Raw genomic sequence first — 7168 nt, forward strand, 5'->3', positions numbered from 1 at the left:
TTTTCTAAATTTCTTCATGAACTCTTAGCTTCCAGCACTGCATCATCTTGTTGATACTCTTAAATTTATATCCTTTCAAATCCTGGAGTCTTATTTACACACACACAATGCATAAGGCTCAATTTCTGATTACTAGGGACTTCAATGTGAGATTGAATACCTAATTATAATTATTCCTATCATTTATATAATAAGTCACATAATTAATGAATTAAATATAGGAATTATAGAATAAAAGGCATGATTGTGTAGAAATCTAGTGTTGGAAAGAAAATCCAAAGAACCTATACTACTTTAAGTTTGTGATGGATCAAATTATAGCAGGTGAACATGGTATATGTTCCCAATTCATGTTGCAGTCTAGTTTGAGAATTAAGAATCCAAATTCTGAAACAAGAATGCCTGATTTCATTTTCTGCTCTCACCACTCAGTAGTTGTGTGATGCTGAACAAATTCTTTAATAATTTTGTGCATCACTATTCTGATAGATATAGGATTGTGTTTCTGTATGGTCACTTTTAGAGAAACAGTAAATCTGATCATCACTATGCATTTAATACAAAGAAGAATGCTATGATAATCCATATTTCTATTTAGAATACACTTTTTAAAATCTTTGATAAAGGACGAAAAATACAAATATCAAGTTGTATTATATTTTAAAACTCTCCTGCTTTCATTTTGCAGAACCAATAATATTTCCCCCTGTCTCCTGGATCTTTTCCAATAAGGTCTCTGGATCTTGGGTCACCTTCCCCCCCCCCCCCCAAATATCCTCCTTTGTCATCATATTTTAATCAACAAACATTAGGCAGCTTCTAGTTTTCAGGCACTCTTATTGATGCTTGTGATAAATAAGTAATCAAATTTTGTTTCTGTCTTTAAGAAGCTAAACATTTAGTGTGGGGCTGGCACCCATACAATAAAGAAAAAATATTGTAAATGTTTTGATAAGCTAATGAATGAGGTACAGTAGGAGATGAAGAAGGATGAGGCAGGGTTCTACCTAAGATTCTGAGATATTTCATAAATTGCATGATGCTTCAGTTGATCCCCTAAATAAATAGATATTCTTCAGATTGACTTGGTGGAAAGTGATGAGGTGAAAATTTTAAGTAGAGCTTATGTAACCCAATAATTTCACACAGGTACAAGGGACTACCTTTTTTTAGGAGGGAGTTTGGTAACAAACAAAAATCAAATTCAGATCTAAAGCTCTGTCAAAATCAACCTGTCAACGTCTGCAAGGCAGGTGTGAATTGCATTAATGTTTTCACTGCATATGTCCACTAGACCAATGGTTTCTATTCCAGAAAATATTTTTTATATTATACTTATTTTGTTATTGCCAACACAAAAATGGGAGGTGGGCTGGGGGGAATCACAATCAATTTACTAAACAAGACGAAGTGAAAGAACTTGATTGCTTACATCTAGCTGGGGTGCAATCCAAGGAGAAGAGGGAGAGTCACTCACAGCTGAGCAAGAAGGTCTGCCCCAGTCTGCAGTAAGCCAAGAAGCTGGCGAACCGGGGTACAGGCATGATGGTCCAGAGGCCGTGATGGAATATAATGAATCAAGGGAGAATTTATGGATTCAACTAAGTGGCAGAAGACACCAAACCATAAAATTAGTCCTTAGTGGAATGAATATGCCTACAGAAAATTTCAAAATGAGTATACCTCACTTTCTATTGCTTTCCAAAATTCAATTTTGATTCTTCCCCCTACCTCTTCATGAGAGAAAGATAGACACGGTATTAAGTTAGAATTTCCACTACTTACTTTACTCCTCTTTCCTACTACTCATTTACTCCTATTTTCTGAGTACTAATTTGCCAAAGAAAAATTTGCCTCCATTTCTAAACTATATCGGCAAAGCTAAGTAAAGAATGAAGGGAAAGCTTGTTGACACATATGTAATTGTTTCCCTTCTTGTGTGTGCTCCTACTGACATTAACTGGCATAGACTGTACTCATAAACACACATATACATGCATACATTTTAACACATGGAAAGACAATATTTTGGATGCCCTTAAAACCATGCAACTAAATGTTTAATTTAAACCTTTACAAACCAATTATGGATTTAATTTTTTTTAAAAAAAATTTTAAAATCTCTCTCTTTATTTTTTTAAAAATCTCTCTGTTGTAAGTCACATTGGAGAAGAGAAAGGAATCCCTCTGTGAAAACTGGGTTTTGTGTGACTGACACATGCTGCATTTTTAATAACACAGGCTGAAATGCAATATTTAGAATTCACTATTGTCCAGCAATTCAGCTCTGCTACAGATTCTTATACTTCTAGTGAGTCTGTTGTTTGCAAGAATTTAGATTTCTTTTTGTGTGTGTGATCAATACTAGTACTGAAGCCAAGGTAATATTTGTCTGCCCAAGTAGAATGTAGTGGTCTGGCACTTGAAATATCGTATCATGTTTGAACAGATCCGATAATTGGGAGTCAGTATTTGTTATAGAAGATCTCAATGAATATCTACTATCTACCCATTTTTATTTTCATTTTTCCTTTGATGAGGAGAACATCATGTTTATACAAGGAAAGCATTTCCTTTCAAGGGAACAATGCTTGGATACAGATGTGATTTCTTATCAGCAGTCACAGAGCTCATATCCATGTTGGGGAATTATTGAAGTTCCGGGTTAGTCAATTTAGAGATAATGTTATGTATGATTGCCTATTAATAAAATTTTAAGCTATTATTTTTTTAAATCAAGTTATTGGGGCTCATACAATTCATCACAATACATAGATCAATTGTGTAAAGCACATCTATACATTTGTTGCCCTCATCATTCCCAAAATTTGCTTGCCTCTTGGGTTCCTGGAATTAAGCTATTATTTTATCATGACCCAAACTATGATGATCCTGAGCAGTTCAAGGGCTTAAACTGAGAGTAGTCCCATCCGAGTAAATTTCAAATTTTCGTATACTTGTAGTCAAGCATTTATATAAAATTGAATCAGAAAATTTGTGCTAAAATTCTAACTTAGCTGCTTGCTATTCATATTTAAGTTATCTTTCCTATCTGAGCATATTTTCTTAACTTGTGAGATAAGAAGCATTAATAATACCTTCTTCAGACATTACTGAGGGATTCAAAGAAAATTAATTACATGCATGCTATGTAATGATATTATAAAGCTTTGCACAAGTGTTTGTTTATAATGAATGCTATTGCCTATGATTTCTGCCTATTTCAGATTATTTACTTCAATCACTTTGAACATTGGAAATCAAAGTTTGCAGTGGGTAGGTGTTATTGACTTATGCTTCCACCTTTCTAGTGTCTGATGAATTTGTCAATCAACACTATAGAGCAAAGGATGTTAAAAAGAACAAAAAAATAATTAGCACAATTTAGTATACTTTTATTGCATAGATGAACAACCATAACTTATTTGATTTCTTCTTGCATTATTACACTTCTCTGGTTGTCTCTTTTAGAAAAGAAAGTCTGTGCTGTGTATACAGCAAGTCCATATGTGCTATTTTTCCCACATCATGTGCTGACTTTGTCTCACTCTGTCACATTTTCATAATGCTCACAATATTTCAAATTTTCCTATGATGTACACTTAATAGGATATATATATTTACTGCTATCGAGTGAATGCTAACTCAGAGAGACCTGTGGGTTTCTGAGGCTGCAACTGTTTGCAGGAGTGGAAAGCCTATTCTTTCTCCTGAGGGGTCCCCCGGTTTCATACTGCCCACCATGGAGATCGCAGCCCAACGCGTAAACACTGCACCACCAGGGTTCCTGATAATAGATTATTGTATAGTGTAATCATAGCTTTCACGTGCACTGGGCACCCAGAATTTCATGTGACTCACCTTTTTTCTTTTCTTTCAATATTAGCTTTATTGTGGTCTGGAACCAAATCCACACTATCAGTAGAGATCTTCTAATGTAGTGATACGGTCTTTTAAGTGTGGACATTTGATATTTAGTAATTCTGCTCGTGCCTATTCAAAAGTGACCTCTGAAGGACCGTGATTAACAATAATAACTAATAATACTCCAGGGTCTGGTTGAAGAATAAATTAGGAGCTGGAGTATAGGAGGCTGAATTTGGCATCAGGATTGGGGGAAGACTCATTAACAACCGAGGATATACAGAAGATACTTGAGCATATACTGAAAAGAATTAAAGACTATAGTCTTCAGATTTCTCTTTAAAGTAGAGCAGAAAAAAACAAACTCCTCACAACTAGACCAGTAAACAGCATCATAAAGATGGAAAAAAAGATTGAAATTGTCAAGGATATTATTTTACTTGGATCCACAACTAACATTAATGGAAGCAAAAGTTAAGAAATCAAACAATCTATTGCATTAGGCAAATCTGATGCAAAATATCTCTTTGAAATGTTAAAAAGCAAAGATACCACTGAGAAGACTAAGGTGTGCCTGACCCAAGCCAGGGTGTTTTCAATCGCTTCATTTCCATGTGAAATTGAAAAAACACTGGAGAAGAACTGAGCTCTTCGGTGAGGACTCGAAGTGTAGCCAGACTGCTTCTTAGATGTGAGAATGGCAAAACTCCAGCAGATGCACTTCAGATCTGTTACCAAGAGGGACTAGTCCTCATAGAAGAATATCATGCATGATAAAGCAGAGAATCGATGAAAAAGAGAAAGACCTTCAATGAGATGGATTGACACAAAGACTACAACAATGGGCTCAAACACAGTAACGATTCTGAGGATGGAGCAGGATTGGCAGTGTGGCAGTTACACAATCTCCTATCAACCTAAAGAAGGGGTGGAGTCTAGCCTGTCATGCAGGTCATAGCCAGTGAAGCCTCTGGGTGGGAATGGCTTTCACCTGAGGATCGGGGAACTCCTGTATTCCTCCTTGGAGGTGGAACATACACACTCTCCCTGCAGGACATTCCTGCTGACCAGCCACAATGAGATATGCTGATGGAGCCAGGGCCCTGGAGCTGGGGAAGCTACGTGGAGACCCACACCTCTGCTGAGAATGCTTCCACTGCCATTGAATCCATAAAACTTTCCACCCACTGGCCTATGATCTTCCTGCACTAGGCGCCATTGCATGTGCTTCATGAGTCTAAAGTAGAATTTATAGACTGGTATCAGATATATGAGCTAATATAGGACATATAGACTTGATCTGGACTGGGATGTTTTCTTAATATACAATTACTTTTTATAGAAAGCTCTGTTTTATACATATATGAGTATCTATGAATTTGTTGCTCTAGTTAACCCAGACTAACACAGGCAGCATTTCATTCTGGTGTATGTGGGGTTACTAAGAGTCAGAGTGGATGGCACCTAACAATAACAGCATAGGTTGACATGTGTAGCATGATGATCAAAAATTGGAATGACTTCTAGCAACAAATGTTTGTTCTTATTTTTAGGTGCCCTAAGTCAGTTCACAATCACAAAGTATGTGAGACAAAAATCTCTCCATCTTAGTTTCTAAGGAGCATTCTGGCTGTACTTCTTCCAAGACAGATTTATTGGTTCCCCTGGTAGTACATAGTATATTCAATACTCTTCAACACCTTAATTCCAAGGCATCAATTATTCCTTATTCATTGCCCAGCTTTCACATGCATATGTGATATTTGAAAATTTCATGGTTGGACACATCTTAATCTTCAATGTTCATTTATTCTTTTTAGCATTTAAAAAAGGTCTTTTACATCAGTGAGCCATAGTGGTGTGTACTTTGGGTTAGTACTTTGACCTGACCAGCTGATTTTAGGAAGAAAGATTAGACTATCTGCTTCTTTAAAGATTCACAGCCTTGGCTTCTGATAAACTATGGTGGCAGGATAGTTAGACATTCTACTTGGCAAGTGAGTTAGATACTCTACATCCACCAACTGCAGCAAAAGTCCACAATATGTGGAAAAGAGGCAGCAACAATTAGTCCGAGTCCCCAGTATGGCAGAGGAGTGGTACAAGCACCAACTTGTTGCTGTTAGATGCCATCAAGTCAATTTCAACCCATAGTGACTGGATGCACAAGAGAACTGTTCTGTCCTACACGATCCTCACAACTGTTACTATGCTTGAACCCATTGCTAAAGCCACTGTGCCATCCATCTCTGTGAGGGCCTCCCTCCTTTTCACTGCCATGCTACTTTACCAAGCATGATGTCCTTCTCCAGGGATTGGTCTTTCCTGAAAATATGTCCAAAATATGGAAGATAAAGTCTTGCCATCTTAGTCTCTAAGGAGCATTCAGGGTACTTCTTCCAAGATAGATTTTTTGTCCTTTTAGCAGTATATGGTACTTGGAATTTTCTTCACTAGTGCCATAGTTCAAATGTATCGATTCTTTTTAGGTATTCTTTACTCAATATTCAACTTTCATATGCATTTGAAGTAATCGAAAATACCATGGTGTAGGTTAGGCACAAATTACTCCTCAAAGTAACATCACTACTTCTTATTATTCTAAAGAGGTCTGGTGCAGCAGATTTACCTAATGCAGCTCCTCTTTTGAGCCCTTGACTTCTGCTCCATGAGCATTGATTGTGGATCCAAGAAGGATGAAACTCTTGACAACTTCGATCATTCCTCCATTTATCATAATGTTACCTACTGGCCTAGTTGTGAGAACTTTAGTCTTCCTTATTTTGAGTTGCAATCTAAACTGAAGGCTGCATTCCTTTATTTTCATCAGCAATTACTTCAAGGCTGCCTCACTTTCAGCAAGTATGGTTGAGTCATCTGCAAAGTTCAGGTTGGTATTAAACCTTCCAATTCTGATGCCACATTATTCTTAATATAATCTAGCTTCTTTAATAAGTTGTTCAACATACAGAATAAGTATGGCAAGAAGATATAACCCTGACACACAACTTTCCTGTGAAGATTTACAATTTTGGAAACCTACAGGGCAGTTCTACTTTGTCCTATAGAATTACTATGAGTCAGAATTGGCATGATATCAGTGAATGAGTTTAGTACTATAAAGATCATCAATGAAAAAAAAATAGGGACAAAGTTAAAGGCCCTAATAAAAGGCATCAACACACTTCAAGCATTATGAAAAACACTAACATGGGAAAAGACAAAATAGATATATAATAAAAAGATAATATTCTCATGCACCAAAATACTTCATCTAAAAAGTAAAAAGAGAACCCAAAGACTG

This window comes from Echinops telfairi, unplaced genomic scaffold, assembly GCF_000313985.2.
Source record: "Echinops telfairi isolate 266 unplaced genomic scaffold, ASM31398v2 ScPeMD7_7468;HRSCAF=8506_0, whole genome shotgun sequence".
Taxonomy (NCBI): domain Eukaryota; kingdom Metazoa; phylum Chordata; class Mammalia; order Afrosoricida; family Tenrecidae; genus Echinops; species Echinops telfairi.